The sequence below is a fragment of the Semicossyphus pulcher genome, unplaced genomic scaffold (genome assembly GCF_022749685.1).
Source record: "Semicossyphus pulcher isolate SPU_LCO1_2020_fin unplaced genomic scaffold, fSemPul1.0.p SCAF_15, whole genome shotgun sequence".
Lineage (NCBI taxonomy): Eukaryota > Metazoa > Chordata > Actinopteri > Labriformes > Labridae > Semicossyphus > Semicossyphus pulcher.
The window spans coordinates 22134214-22151390 of record NW_027211659.1 but is presented as its reverse complement, the minus strand read 5'-3'; the positions used below and the strand labels follow the sequence as shown (position 1 = coordinate 22151390).

General features: G+C 41.3%; 1 protein-coding gene across 1 annotated transcript in view; it reads right to left on the bottom strand.

The window, feature by feature from the left end:
• adarb1b (adenosine deaminase RNA specific B1b) overlaps positions 1-14797 on the bottom strand; it is an 80551-nt gene extending 65754 nt beyond the window's left edge. The window contains exon 1 of the mRNA XM_069662743.1: positions 14727-14797. The gene's annotated coding sequence lies outside the window, so the exon portion shown is untranslated. The remainder of the gene's footprint in view (positions 1-14726) is intronic.
• Positions 14798-17177: the final 2380 nt, after the last annotated feature.

Below are 17177 nucleotides of genomic sequence, written 5' to 3'. Positions count from 1 at the left end.
TATCACACATATTTTATCGCTTTTCCTGCAAATAGAAGTCCTGAACAAGCAAAGCAGCCCACAACAGGCCTTCTGCTGCCAACGTACACACAGCTGATAATGAGTGATTCATCAGTGCTAATTTGCTGTGCTAATTTTGTCAGCGAACTTCACAGGCTCGAAGAAACCTCGCAATGGCAGAATGGGTAAACAGCATGAGGCTTAACACCAACATGGTCACACTGTCAGAGAGCTGCTGTGTTGTGTGTGCACTGAAATGCAGACGCCCAAGTAGGTTGTTTTTGTTATCACAGCCTGACTGGTCTTTGTAAGGAACAATGAATCTGGGTTCACAGGGTCCTTTAATTTAAGTAAGCTTATTGTGCTTAAGAACACACAAGCTGAGTCTGATTATAAACTACTTAAATAAGTAAAAGAATGAAGTTTGCTATCAAAAAGTTGACATATTGGCAACCAGCCAACCTGCTTCAGCGTGTGGAAATATGTGTGTGCAGCAGTATGTCGATTTGGCACAGCTTTTCCACTCCTTTCACTTGTTATATAACGGAGATCATTTCAGAAATCTGTGACAACAAACTTCTGCCATGACGCAATCATGTTCACAGTGCCCACCGCTGCAGGGGGGGAAACAACATTACTATAAATGTAATTCACAGAATGGATCCAATAAAATAGCCTGTACACAAACATACACGGTTACACTCGCTACACAGAGTGCAGAAAGTCATTCTTAGAAATGACGTCAGATGGATCTGTAGAACATTTAAGGGTTTTCACACCTTTAAATCAGTCACAAATAAATTGTTCTGATTTAATACATAAAGTTCAAACAGGATTCAAAGGACACCACATACAGTATCCTCTAGAGAGAACCTCAAGGTAGAATTTTACACTAAATCCACTTACTTACTTTAAGCCATGATGCTATATTCTCACCAACATGACTAAAAGACAGATTCAATTCTATTAACTCTCATGAAGATGGAAAATTTATACTTCTAATCTATACTTTCATTTGACTTTAAAATAAAGGTTATTTCACATGTAGCTGAGACTTTTTTGGCGATAAAGATATCTGCTTGGATTCTGAGAAATACTGAGCCATCCCAGCTGTACCGTTTAAGCCCAGGGTAATGCAGTGATTGGATTGGAAAATGTATTTTCCAACACTAGCAGTATTAGAGAGGGCAGTGTGTGTGTGTGTCTGTGTGAGAGACTGACAGTGGGGACAGTGAATCATGTGGTTTCTAGCGCTGTGTGTTTCAGTGTCACCTATGGAGAACAATCTGCCATGGTGTTAGGATGGGGTTTTCCCTGCCAAAGTTAAATGTGGGAAAAAAAGTGTTTTCATTTTCCTTTTTTGTATCACTATTTTGGAAAAACCACAAGCTAACTGACCAAGTAAAGGGCAATGACACTGAGCACAAGCATACGTTACGACAGATTTCTGCAGTTTGACCTACAGCGAGACTGTAGTTTTTGTTTAACAACACAATCTCTTCTTAAAAAGTTCAAATGCACAAGAAAATAAAATACATCAATCTCGCTTCAGTACACTCAGGTGTTTGCAGCTACAGTGTAGTTTACTGTGTACTTAAAGGGCCAATTTTCAACCTCAGTCCTATCATGCTGTCATGGGGAGCTAATGCAATTATGGTAGGAAATAAAGACGCGATTTCGCTCTGTGCCTTTGGTGGACGCGACCCGCTTCCCCAATGGGCCCTGGAAAACCTCCCCCAGACTCCAGGCCAGGCAGCTTGCTAAACTACACTTCCTCAATCTAGGAAGCCCGCCTCCGATGTCATGTCTCGTTTAAAAATCGTCAGGTTTGAAATGTGGACTGCAGACCTGAAGATTTTTTTAGACGATCCACCGTTATATTCTCGTCGTTTTTCAGATTCTGTACCGCTCTGAGCCATTGCCTGCAGGGAAAACGGTAGTATGTCACTCCAGCCATCTCTCGCTGGGCCGTTCCTTTCAGAGGGAGGGGCGCAATGCACGCTGGGTGTTGTAGGTATGTAGAACGGGCGAGACCACGACCTGGTTCTACAACGTTCTCCACAGCAATGGCGCCGAATTTCAAATATGATTGCTTCTATTGATTACAGAGAACACTTTGACTGACAGTGGCTTTTGGATGGATATTTTTCTACTTGTGCTGGTGTTATTATATATTTCACTACTTACCATTATCATGCAAATGTAATAATAATATGTGCAACTTCGCCATGTTTAAGCTAGCACAGAATATGCTGTCCTTTGAGCAGACTAATGCATTTATATTAAGCAGGTTAACATACATATGACATCATCCAAAACATGCTGCATAAAACAATAATGTATTGAAAGAGCAACATGTAAGTCGTGTGCCATGAGGCCTGATATGAGTTTTGTAATAAATGTATCTTATATAAGTGTATATAAGATTCTGCTGTTAAACAATAACGTTAGCTTGAATGCTAACTGCATAGCTTCTATATTGACGTGGACAACAAAGTCAATCAATGCTGTAATTAACATTTAAAATGTTAAAAAGTTGCCTCGATTATCTCATGTTTTTTTATTTAAAGCACACTTCGAAAGAGCAATTATAAATGTTGCTGTAGGACAATATCATTTTATACACTACAAATATATCCCTGTTTTTAAAATGTAAAGAAAATTATCACAATTGTATTATAAGTAGAACATTCCTATGTTAAAACGGGAATCGTGTAGATTGTGTTATAGTTTTCGAGGTCGTACAAATGGGACAGGTTCAGCTCTGATACACTCTAACCTTTCCACGGAGGTAGCTGTAGAACCTGCGTCATCTATTTTAGCTGCCTGGTCCATTTCCTTCGCTTTCGTTCTGCTTGGCTACCCTCGCTCATTGGCTGAGAGGTTTGCAGTGGGGCAGTAGGGGGTGCTAGGCTTGTTGAAAACCTGGAGTGCACACAAGTAGCTCATGCATGCACAATGTCTGATATACACTCCATCACTATTAATATTTCAAAAACCTGCAGTTCAATCTCTTATCGCTGCCTTTCTCTCCCTCCTCTGCTTCTCTGAGAGCCGCTCCATACTATTCATCTCGTTTTATTGACTGCTCCTTCAGTGGGGCGGGGAGTACCTAGTGATTCATTTAAGTGCAAATCAGAAATCTCAGAATCTGTCATCAGCCACGCTTGCAAAATGCTTTCTAAGCCAAATTAGGAGAGAATTTATATTCCAGCATAGGTGTTAAACTCTTAGTACCGCTTCTCTGTCCTCTGTAATCCTGGGATAAGGTACAGTTGGGGATATGAAAGACGGCCATTTCATTCACCCAAGCATGACCTCTTCTCTTCAGATTAGAGCCAGAAACACAAACAAGTTGGTCACTGGAGAGAATGCGACTGCTGCTGTTTGGCAGAAAAACAGGTTTGTGGCAAATGAAAAGTGACAGCCAGCAAATCTTGATGACACTGTGTGTTAGATTTGCACGCAGATGGTGGAACATTGGAATAGAAATACTGATTCTCATTTCAGAACCAATCATCCACAAACTGCTACAAGGATGAGCATGTCTTCAAACTCAAGTGACAAAACAAAATCCATCAAACCCCCAACAACAAACAGACAATGGGAGAACAGTGAAATATAAAAGGAACAGTGTGGCCCTGAAAATATGTAGTTGTGTGGAAGCATGTTTATCCACATGTAAAACCCCTTCTGTTCATGTATACAAGTTAGTACAAAGATACCCCATATATTTTTGATTTCTATGAAACAGTTTTGGTTTACTGTTGCCGCTCGCATCAAATTCAAAACCCTGTTGCTCGCTTACAAAGCAGCAACAAAACTGTCTCCTGCCTACCTGAACGCCCTCATCCAGGTCTACACTCCCTCCCGCCCACTACGCTCTGCCAAGGAAGGTGCCTGGTACTCCCATCACACCAGGGCCTTAAGTCACTAACTAGACTCTTCTCCTCTTTGGTCCCCCGGTGGTGGAATGAGCTACCAAACTCCATTCGGTCCGCAGAGTCCCTTTCACCTTTAAGAAGCTAAAGACCCAGCTCTTTCATGAACACCTCCAAACTTAATGATATTGATGTTGATGATATTGAGGATGTTGTTGATGTTGATTAGAATATTCATGATGATTATGATAATATAAAAATAATAATAATAATCTGCTTCTATTCACACTGTGCATCGCCTCTGTGCACTGCCTGGCAGCACCTGTGTCTGATCAAACTTGAAGCTGTTTTTTGGCACTAAATCACGTTGCTCCCTCCTGTCTTCATCCTTGCTTGTGCTGTATTCACTCTCAGGTGTATGTTGCTTTGGTCAAAACTACTGCTGTACTTATGGGGGTCATTTTAAAAATGACCGATATTCGTTATGCAGACGACACACACATTTACCTACCTGTTACTTGCTACAGTTATAGTCATGTAGATAGTTTCCAAAATAATTAAGTTACTTGTCAACTTAAAACATAGTGAAACTAGTTTTGTTTCTTATCAGCTTACTTTATTTTTCCAGTCTCCCTCAAAAAATCTGAACTTCAGTGTATTCAGAATGCCGTTTGAGAACAACCCAAATCTCTGACTGTTTTTACCAAACAGTGTGAAGCCTACTGTCCTCCCAGGTCAGCTGCTGGAGTCTCACATGAACATTAAGAATCAGCATTTAGTTTCAATGAATCACTGACTAGCCATGAGGCTACTCACCACTAGCTATAAAGACTTCTCCACCTTTAACTGACTCCCACCAGCAGTCACCACTAGCCCCCCCCCCCCCCCATCCCCCATTACTTTTGAACTTCCTCCTGTATTTTTCATGTATTGCCTGTATGTGTCCTTGCATTGTCTCTGATGTAAATGTGCTCTATAATTGGACCACTGTCTGAAAATGTGAAAATTGTGATAACATGCCAGAGACAGCCATCTCCAAGTGCTCAGCTGTGTGTAATGAATGATGACTGATTCAATAGGTAGGCTGGGAAGGTTAACACGATTAACAAATGCACATGGATGAAAGCTAAGGGCACACTGTGGCTGAGTTACACTCCACTGTGTCATTTGATTTAAGTTTATAAAAGACTACAATTGTAATGTCTGAAGATGGGTTTCCCAGCTCTTTCACTTTGGTGTACACCAATCTGTCTCTTCTGATGTTCACACAATGACTCTCTGAGGGATTTAGTGATAATGAATTCATTATTGTGATGTTTTATTCTGAGCAAATTCCACTTTAAAACCATTTCTTCTCTATTGTGGTTAAACACTTCCATGAACACACACACACAACATGAGAATGCACGTGTACGGACATGAACACATTTGAACAAAGAACAAATGCACACCCATTCTTTCTTTATCACACACTAACAGTCTCCATATATCTAGCGTGCTAATTATAGCATGCCCATTAATCAGTGACAGCTGTAATTATACTAATTCCAGTGTGTAATCTGATCAAGGTGAGGAAGATCAAATCACTGCCTCTCCGTGCTGCTTGGCTTTAGGGGGGGGTTCAGTAATAGTAGTGACAGCGCTGAGGTTGTAAGGAAAATTGGTTTGGACCAAAACAATCTGATTTGACTCGGTATGGTGGCTGATTAGCGGGTCAGAGTACAGGCATGTGTGTAAATAAAGCTATCTCTGATGGCTGCAGGCCGCTGCGGCAGCTAAATTACTTTTATTAATTTAGCAATGTTTGTATTGTTAGAATCTAATGCAACCTCAAAGGAATGTAAAAACACAGCAATGACTTTAATGAAAACCATGTAGTCATGTGGGTTGTTGCGTTCAAGGTCCACTTGTATACCTGGGTTTTTATTTGCTTTAACAACCAGGAGTTTCCAGTGTTTTAAAAAGAAATAAACTACATCACAAGCATTTTTCCGTCATATTAAACTGCTAATCATTCGTTTGATGTGATGTCTGTTTGTGTAAGTGTGTTTTTTGTTCTTTCATGTGAGACTTTTTCATGTTGCCGTCTTGGCCTGGGCTCCCTTGTAAAAGAGGTTTTACATCTTAAAGGCAATATTCTAGGTAGGATAAAGGTTAATAAAAATCTATACTACTTGATACCACATGATGTCATTCTAAAAGTCAGAGGGTAGGGGTAAAATATACCACTTCATGATCCATGTAAAAGAACGTTTAATTGTTCTTTATTGTTTCAAAAAGTATGTTTCACCTTTACAAGGGAAGAGGGCTTTGAAGATTAGGTCTTTCTGTAGTTATTGGCAAACACAACGCTATCTCGGGTAACGAGTTCTGCTCGGAGTCCTGTAAACTTTTCCAAATATGAGCTCCAATACAGTATTCAGGACAGGCTTACACAATATAGAGGAATAACAGCACTGAACTATCATCACTGGTAACCCCACAAAATGATGCAGAGTATTCAGGTTACATCACTGCTGTAAGCTAGTTTTCCAGTACTTTGTGCTGCACTTTTGTTGCAACTCTTTACATAACCAGTTCCTATTCTTTCTTGGTACAGCCACATGCACAGCACTTCTGAGAAATCCAAAGCTTATCAGGCATGCTGTGCCCAGTTACAGTTTTTCAGCTATGATTAAGAATTGGTGTTTGGAGAGGTTTACCATAGTGAAATGTTAATCCTATAATTAATGAACTTCATGGTCCAATTCAATGTTAGTTATGATGTTTTGTGAAACAAGATTGTTGGCTTTGTTAGACTTAAAATATTTAGGGATGCACGATATTGGATTTTTTGCACATATCAGATATGCCAATATTTTCCAACGCTTTTTGCAGATTGTGATACCGATATATTAACATGTTTATTTCCACCTAATTGCAGAGAACATCAGGTCTCCCCTGTAGTGGAATTGATATCATGTCTAACCTTATTGTAGTGGCCAGAAACTGCCATAACACACACATCTTGCACCCTTCTTCACACTTGACGGAAAAAGTGTGGTGCAAACAGTGCGCACACACTCTTGCGGAGTTAATGTTGTAGCATTACGTCAAGCTTTTTTAGGGAATCACCGAGCATTTAGGCAGAATTCAAGCGTTCATCGGCAGAAAATATCGGCAGGAAAATGACGTGCCGATGCCAATGTCATTTTCAAGATACCGATAGTGTGCCGATGATATCATGCATCCCTAAAAATATTGGTATTTGGTATGGGCTTGTCCTAATCGAAATGACACACACTCCTACACGTTAAACACACAACATGCCAGCAATGAATAGTAACACACAGTTTCATCACTTGTGCATAAAACACACAGATCTGATTGTTCTGTCAAGAAACATAAACACAGCCCTGCCATTGTAGTAAAATAAAGTTTAATCACTGTTCCAGATGCACCACGTCCCATCTGTACTTTGTGCAGTGTAAAACAGATGTCACTGAGACAGTAAGCAGACTGACTCCGCTGCGTCGAATCTACGCTATCAGTGATAGCAGCCTCTGCTGCGGCTTCGCCTCAGTGACTACATTGTTTTCACATCTGGTCACCGCTTCCACCTCCAGGTTCCAAAACAAATGTGGGCTTTGATACCAGATCCGTCTGTCTCCCGACTGGTCACAGGCGAGGATGGAAAGCAGTGCACGTGTATGTTTTCCTTTGTATGACAGATAGCGAGGGCTGAAAAGGACTGTGAGATTAACTGAGAAACAGGTCATCAGAGTGTGGGTGCAGAGTGTGAAAAAACGCAGGTACTCTCCAGATGGAAACTTCATATAAATAAATGCTAATCAGTGTGAGACAGTGTTGTGAAGCACTCCGGCTACTGGACCGCACAGAACATATGGTGTTGCAGCATCTGACGAGAGAGAAGCCAAGTGCATCAACATAATTCTGTTAAAACATAACGCAAGATTTAGTTTAAGATATTTTAGAAAGCTGATGTGGGGTTTTCAAATTAGATAAAAAGACTGTTCTCGACTGAAATGACTCGAAATCAGGAGCTTTCCAAAAGCAACATCAGAGGGAAAATATTTGTGAGGATCAGAACCTGATTAAAAAAGGACATTTTGAACAGAATCCAAAGTAAGGCATTTCTGTCTCATTTACGTCAATGGAACAAATACTTTTGCTTCATCTTTGACACATGAACCTGTTCCTTTTGTTTCCTAGATTTGTTTTGGTTCACTACAAATGTACACCTCACAAGCTTCACTGAGCACATCAGCCCAAAACGTCAAAACATTTCCTATTTTTTTAATAACTTTGTCAGGAATGCTGAGACTCCTGGGGGAATTCAGCAGAGACAATTCATTTTATATGCAAGCTGAACATGAAGACCACACTTGCATTCTGTTTGAAATGTGGGAGTCTTAAAAACACACAACCATCTGTTACATCCAGCCAGTGCCAGGAGGGTCGAGCCTCTTTGGAGAGGTGTGCGATGGAAGTTTTTAATGTATGAGACGAGAGGAAGAGATGTGAGGCAAAGATACTGCATAGGGTGAAAGAGGAGGAGATGTATGAGTGCTTGAAATAACAGGAAGCTTTACCTGCTTAGAAGTCACGGAAAAAAGAAAGTCCTGTACAACTCTCAAACTTTTCTGAGTTATTGCATTGTTAAAGTGATTTTCATTAAATAAATGTCTGTTAAGTCACTAACTATCGCCGAATGAGGTAACACAATGGTGATTGAGCCTATGGCCCACTGATGAAAGCCTTTGCATTTGCAGTATTAAGGACTGGGTGTCTGGTGTGACTTTTATGGAAAAAGTCACAAGCAGCGCCCAGTTAGTGACGCGTTTTCCATCACCCAGCAGTGATTGGTCTGCCAGAGAGGGTAGGCGGAGCTAAGCGCCTGCTTTTCCGGTGTCTACAAGTGTTGCGAGTAAACAGTAATCTACTATGGCTGAACAAACAAAGACAAGATGGATGACTACAGATACAACTTCAAAAATAAGTGAAAATCCAAAGAAAAAGAAACAAATTTGACGCTCAGATGAAGGAAAACAGTCTGAAAAGAAAAGCGACCGTCAGTGAGGAAAATCAAGAGTTACAACCAGAGCCAACTGTGGACGTCACACACAGTTTCGGAAAGTGTGCTCCTGCAATTACTGTTAACGCCATAGGTGGTGCCAAAGAGAGCAAAACTGAGATCTTCGAGATTGGAACTTTAAGTTCTTGTCTACATCACAGTTACCCAGTAACTGGGTACATCGCACAAGAGGAACTTCTAATAGCTAAGACCACAAAAGCATTTTTCCTGAGGCCAGCTTACTTTTTAAATTCTTTGCAATGAAAGTGCAGCTTTTTTTTTTGGAGTACGCTTGAAATACCAGCAGCTTCAAGTCGAGGTGAAATGAAAAATGTCACTTAATCCTTTTAGATCACATCCTCGGTAAAATTGTGCATCTATTTCACAATATAGGCCAAAAAAAATACAGAAAATCAATTTCTTCGTATTCTTATATCAAAATCCGATCACGCTCGGTCAGTTAGCTAGCTACTGTGCTGTGGATAACGTCTGTCTACGCCCACTTCTCAACGATCAAATCAAATCCCTCTAATGATATGTCCCGCCTGCACGTCCTGTTTAACTCGGAAATACGTCACGATACGGAAGCTAGAAACTCTCGAAATGCCGTTTCAGCTCGACTTTAACATTGGGTATTTTCCAGGATGCAGTGAGTTGAAAAACTTTTGGTAAAGTCTGTCACATTTACCCAGCTGTCCAATCACAACTGATGAAGGGCAACACAAATATCACTATCAATCAATCAATTTAATCTTATTGTATAGCTATATTTTATTTGTATAGCGCCAAATCATAACCAGAGTTATCTCAAGACACTTTACAAATAGAGCAGGTCTAGACCGTACTCTTTTATATAGAGAGAGACCCAACATGAATCCACCATGAGCAGTACTTAGCAACACTACTACCACATCCTACATGAACAAGTGCTGAAACGCAACTCAAACTATGCAAGAGTGAAATTAACTTCCCTCATCCTTCCTCCTCATCTAGAGTAAGGGCATGTTCTATTTCTTGTGCCAACATTTTTAATGTCTGCAGATATTTCATATCAAAGTAACCAGAAGCAGCCAAAGCGTCTCGGGTGGAAAAGTACCGCGCATCCAGAGATTTTTTCAAGCACTTGGCGTTTTCATAAGAGCATCTGACGTTTTCAACAGGGAAGAAACACTTTGGTGAACACACAGCAAAAATTGCAATATACTACTAACGGCAGCAACTTGCCAAAAAATTAAGAAATACAGGGTCATTTTTTTAGGCTTGTGTCCTGGGACATCGTGTGAAATGTTAAGGCAATCACTGACTGGCAAATGTTAAGGAAATGATGAAGCAGAGAGCAATATCATTCTCTTCTGATAATTATTTAATTCCTTTAATCATTTCCGGAGGCTGGAACGCAATGAATGATTCAGAAATGTTGGGGCCTTTTTTAATGATCCTTCACTAATGTGGAGCAGCCCGAAAGGTTTGCTATCAAACTTTCAGCAGCACCATCATATTACTGTCCAGAGGGGTTGCCGCCGCATTAAATATATAAGCTGAGGATTTCTTTAGTGCACTATTTTAAAATGCCCCGGCGTGAAATGATTGAGCTGAAGTGAGGGAATGACACTATAGTGTTGGGAATTGCGGCTCTTTGAAGGGAGCCGGATCTTTTGCCTCCGTTCCGTTCCGAGAGCCAAACGAACGGAGCCATAAGATCTGAGGTGAGAGTGGTGGATTCAGGATTCTCCTGTGTCAAAACACACGCATATTTTCCACACTTTTAAAATTTAAAAGAAAGCAGCAGAATAATGTGGGAACAATTAATCAACGTCATTGATTTGGCAATAATTTCTGATACAACTCTGCATGACTACAGAGGTGTCAACAACAAAGCGGAGCTGCAGTTGAAAAAAGCTGCCTGTAGTAATTCAAAGGGCTGGGTATTAATAATAATTGGATTTCGATTCACAAGGTCCCGATCCAGTTTGATTTGATATCGATTTGTTTAGAGGTATTTCAGTTACAATATCAATGCACCTCTAACCTGGTGCATTATCAACATTGTTTAATGTTTACAATAAGAATTGACCACAAAGACATTACATCATGTACTTTTACTTCAGCAGTCAACACAATTTTATGAATTAGACAGCTTATGGGCTTTTTTTCCAGTTTCAGATCGTTAGTCTGTACATCTGGCTCACGGTTTTGATTAAACAAACTGGGCTTCAACTTGTGCGAGATTTGGCCACGAGATCTCACAGAGCAAAGAAGAAAAAACCACACGAGACTAAGAGATATGGGGAAAGGCATACTGTATAACAACATGCTGAAAATACACTCGCAGCCAAAGCAGACGCTAACAGAGAGAACATAAACATCAGTGCAACACTAACTTACATATTCATGGACGCACACACGATAAATAGAGTCCGTCTGTCGGTGATCACTGATGTCTCCGTTGTAGGTGTAGTAAACAAGTCTGGGCATGTCTCCCTCACTGCTGTGTTTCGGGCGCTAAGTCGTGCTGCGTTCAGGAGCACTCAGAAACGTCAGTGATCAGACACGTTTTTAGAAATATTTTTAAAGATCGATCTCGGGATTTATGAATTGATATTGGGTCATTCAAATGAGAATCGATTGAAATCGGAAAAAAAAAATTTTTTAAACCCATCCCGAGTAATTCGGCATAAAGGGGAGTGGATCTAGGGCGGGCAGTGAAATTTTGGCACAACTATAAAAAGAGCGGCTCTCACCTACGACTCGGTGTCCGTCGTTCGGACCAAAGAGCCGTTCAAAAGAATCGGATCATTCGCGAACACCACAACACTATTACATTAGAGTACATTGTATTTTGCATTACTCTTCCCTGCTGATTGCACAATGAGGTTCACCTGGTCTTGGATGCTTAAAAACCCCAGACATGGCATCTGAAGAGAGGCTGTTGGAGTGGGGACTGCTGTGGTTCTGCCTCTCAGACTGGGATTTCGTGTTGTTGTGTTCTAGTTGCTTTTGTTAGCCTTCAGTTAATAATTTGGTTGTTTAATTGTCGTTTAATAAATCCCATGTAATTGAGCATCCTACGGTGTTCACATGGTTATATCTGGGTCAACTGTGGATAGTTGTTAGCCCCATAGGGCGCCTTAGGGTGGGGCATAGCACCCTGGTTGCTGGTGATTTAGCGTAAAAAACTCTGCCATATATTTATTTCATACAGTAACAATGTATAGACATACGCTTCCATGTCTTTAAAGACATGCGTCTGATATAGCAGCCTTTCTCTCAGCCTCATACATAACACTGCTCTTTTTGGGACACCATGACATCACAACACACAACCCTGAATTATAAGTCCCAGCTGTAGGACCAAAGGTCATCCTTCCAGCAGTTTCCATTTCACTGCTGCGCTGCTTAGACGCTAAAAAACAACCGTGCGCTCATGACACTGAAGAAATATTGCTGGCCTAGTTCCTGGCGGTATAAAGATTAAATCATGGGAGGCAGCCCGCTTTGTAGCAGCAACAGGAAAAAATGATTAAATAAGGTGTGTTATTATTGCACTCAGTCTCATCCTCCATCACTCAGTGAGGACCTGACACTGTATCATGTATCACTGTATCCATGTAAGCTACAACAATGACACCAGACAAAATGTACTTAGCGTTTTACAATGGATTTACACAGCAGATGCTCTAAATGCTGAAACAGAATGTATTAAGGGATTTGAGAGCTAAAATGCAAAATCTCTGTCCCTTTCTTTGCCCTTATGCTCCAATAAAAGCTACAAAAAAACAAATTAAAACACTTCAAGCATTAGGAAGTCACTGAATTGTATACAAAATATGCTGCTGGAGAGCCACAGGCAGCAGCACAGTCACTGTGGCTGGATGAGTCTTGCCAACACTGCGCTAAATATTCATTAAATTAATGGAGGTGAGGTGGAAGCAGGAGGGCAGAGTGCCACGGGTTGTGTTTCGAAACGCACAGGCTACAGAAATGTTGCTGCCGTAAACACACAGAAATGTCAGCTCACACAGAGAGCGGGACATTAGTTAAAAATTCAGCATTACAACTAATGGAAATTAACAGCAGCTTTGGTTGGCCTGTCTGCATGCGTAGGGCTGTTTTACAGCTTGACGATGTAAGCAAACAAATATGTGCTTATTTCGCTAAATGTTAAATATGTGTTATGTGTGCGTGTGTTTGGGGCTGAAACAGAAGCTGGTCATGCTGTCTGTGGTTTCAGAGTGTCTGCTTTACTAAAGAATGAAGGATCCAGGTCACATGACAACTTGGTTTAATACCTTTCTATACGTCAACCCTAAGAGAAATAAATAAAGTCCTTACAAAGACAGCATGGTGCCGTCAACCTGAGCGCCGCCGAGCACAGCCCCGGTGTAGCAACCTGCGGTGATCAGAATCTTCTCAAGGCTGCCCTCCTTATTTACCTGACAGTTTCTGCCCCCTAGCAGCCAGCAGGAAAGTGGAGACTATTTAAGAGAAGTCCAAGCAGGGCGCTAAACGTCGCCTCGTGTCAGTAACAGCACCAGTGCCTGAGCTGTCCCTGGCTCTTAACCAACAATAGCTGCTACGTGCCACTTAAATTACAACACGGTTAAGGTTCAAAGTTAAGGTTGAGGTTCAAATAAAGGACAAAACTTATCACAAGCTGACAAAATCTATTCAAAAGAGGCCACGATATCCTGACTCTGTCCCTAGCACAAGCTACAAAAAAGTAGATCGTACACTTCCCACAATGCAACATTACTCATATACCTTCTTCCTCACAAACGGCAACATTTTTCAAAATCTACAACCACAATTTGTAAGAAAAGCTTTCATTTAAAATTTCCATGACTAAGCCATCATCGCAGTTATTGTTTTCACTGCTCTTCTAAGGCCATGGAGGATATTATACAACCATTTTCTCAGGCCGAGTAGTACTCTCAGCGATGAATAAAGTGATATTCATCTTGAGTGAATGAGTCACCACAACAGGACGGGACGAAGGGACACGGGTACATACTGCATTTCCTGAACAACAATGTATTTCCAGGCCCTGCAATTAAGCATCCTTACACAACACAGCAAAGGTTTTGAGATTCAATCTTAACAGGGCTAAGTGGAGGAGACGGGCAGAAGAGAGACAAAAAGAGATGGATGGAAGAAGAGTCCAGGATCCCCTGATATTTGAGCCAATCTAAAAATAGCCACACTGGAGCAGAGATGTGAAATATACTGTTCTACTCGAAGTCTTTAGAGAGCAGAGGGAGAACGAGAAAAATCCTGCATATATTCAGCTCTATGTAAAGGTGAACACTCGGGGTGATGTGAGTTGGCATCAGGTGCACGTATAGGTTACAGCACTGTGTTTGAAGTCGGTCTAGCACTGAATATGAACCCTCTACATTTCTGAAGGATGCGTAACGATACTCCTCGTCTGGCTATCAGTCACTGGAGTAAGTCCAGCGTTGAAGTAGTCATGTAGCATACTGAATTCAATTTGCATACAAGATATCAATGGAGGTATCAAAGAGGACAACTGGGAATAGGTTGTCCTGCTGTCAAGTGTGCATCTGTGTGCATCTGCAACAATGTCACATAAAAACCTTTCGCTGTCGTTTTTTTTGCCGTTTTTGTTCTTGTATTTTTCTCTTCTTCGATCCTGCTCCCAGAAACACGTCCTCTGTGGGCTCTGTCTGAAGTGTTGGTCCTCTACAAACCTCTCTGTCGCTCCTGTAAGTCACACTGAGTAAGAGCACCAGCAAAATCAGTTCACAACTCACCGTTCCACTGAGCCGTCGAAAGGCAAAGCTGTCTTATCGGCTGATCTTTAGCAGTCCACAAATGGCACACACTTCACCTGCAAGAGAAAAAAGTAGATCATTATCATGTGTGTGATGTGGCAGTATACATACAGGATTACTTCATAAAGTACAAGGTCACTATTTTATTATCTTAGAGATAAATATTAAGCTGCAGTAGGCAAGTTGAACATATACGATGTCAAACCTTCCTCCTCTCTCTCTGCTGCTTCCTAACACTCGGCTCTGTCGCTAAGCAGCGGCTCTCACTAGAAGTTAGCCTTCAGGCTTCTCTTACAGCAGCTCTCACTAGTTCTTCTCACTTGGTGTGTCTTGTGACACTGGATTTGCTGAACAATGGGCTTTGGCTCTCTGAGCGGACAAGACAATGAGAGCCTGGATGACCTTTGTTTGGACAGAGTCGCTGTGATTGGCTCGATACATGCTGTTAACCTGGATTGGTTATGTCATTAATAACTGGTCCAGTTTCTAAAACTTTGAATATAAAAGGATGTATGTCAGAGGACAACAAAGTTTTTAAAGAAACCCTTCTATTAAATATTGTTAATGAAATGCAATTAAATTGATTTATTTCATCAAAAATCATAACAAACTGCCAACTGAGGCTTTTAATGATAGCTAAATATAGAAAAAAGACATTAATACATTTGAGGTTATTGGATTTCATCCTTCAAATACATCATGAAAAATACTTAATTAATTAAAAGGGGTTTTGGTTTTTGAGTGATCCTGCATAAAATCCACAGTAAATGGGGACACTCTGCTTTAAACTGCGTCCTCAGTCACGCACAGGGTGTATGACTTCTTAAAGGAGCTGACACAACTTTTTCAAGGTGATGCCGCACACGCAACCCAGAGCAGCAATGAGCAGAAACAAGGCCAAGATGTCCATAGGCAGTTTGGAGGATGTCCCATATGACCAAACCATAGGAAGTTACCCCTGGCCAACACCCTCCTGACCCTGCTCTGGGCAGTCTAACCAGCACCAACCGCATCAAAACAACTACGTCGTACTTAAAACACAGAGGCAGGAAGCAGCCAAGATGTCCACAGAAGCGTGGGAGCAGATGCTGCCTCATTGTCCAATCCCATTAGTGACAGTGATCCCACTGTGACGGACAGGCGGCCATCTTGAAAACAAAAAATGGAGGTGACACTTGTAAGGTTTAGAGTGGGCTCAGCCTGAGTCAGAGGTTTCCAGATAAATAAGTCAAGTAGCTCGTGACACACTGTCCAAACAATGAGAGACTGTCCTTCAGCGGTGACGGACAGAGAAAAGAGCAGATACACAGGTTCAGGAAACACATGAGTAGCATTAGTGGCACATTTAGCGCTGATACCAGGTAACAAACAGGCCCGAGAAATTAAATACATTGGATTCTTGTGGCTCAAACCATAGACTGTGTAAAAGAAGTGGACGTCACCATTGTTTCTTGACCGAATAGTTTGTGAAATACTTGTTTTGGAGGCTCACGTTTCGCATTTTTGCCATCGGCATCTTGTTTTATTAATCCAGAAATGACCATATTAGGAAGAGAAGGTGGATAGCTATTGCTGCACCTCCATCCTGGTTGAAAGGTTGCCTTAAGCAGGGTACACACTACAAGATAATGACAATCGTAAGCAAAGTCCCGATTTTTTGATGGTTCTAAACATTATCTTGCCAGATGTTCCCGTGGTGTGAGGGATGTTCAGAGTGTGGACGCACAGTTCAATATTTACGATCCGTTATCCTGTTGTCTGGGGGGAACCCCGATGACAGCCGAGCACGCAGTCTGTGGATTGTCACGTGGAACGGAACAATAGCCAATGGGGAAGCAAGATGACTGAAAAAGGAAGCACAACAACCGCAGCCATGGCGACAAAGGCAAACAGGGAGTATAAAGTAACATGTACAGCCCATGTTGACGCCGTCTCCATCACTTCACCCACAGTTTGTCCTTTTTTCTTCCTGAATTTTCAGTAAAAAGTCCAAAAACTACCATCGCCAATTCTTCCTGCCCGTCGTCCGCCATGTTTGTTTACTCTGAAGTCGCGTTTGACCGCAAGAGTTTAGCAAGACTTCCAGTTTTGAGAGTCAGGACTCTGGTTGTTCGTGAATGGAATCTGTTAGTGTGTGGTGTGTGGTGTGCTGTTTTGGTGTAATCGTTGCTCTCCACACACTATAGGAGCAAAACTTTCATGTGTGGGTCCCTCACATTTTCAACATCTGTTAAGATTTAAAAAATCTGTTAGTGTGGGCCAGGCATTAGGAGAGACTTGTCAATTAAACATTCCCTGCTGTATCGCCTATTTTAATCTAAGGGGAACATAATGTACAAAATGATCATGTTGGAGTGAAGAACACACACTGTAAACTCATTCGGAAAATGTCTAAGGTAATTAAGCAACTGATAAGTTGGCTCATTTTCT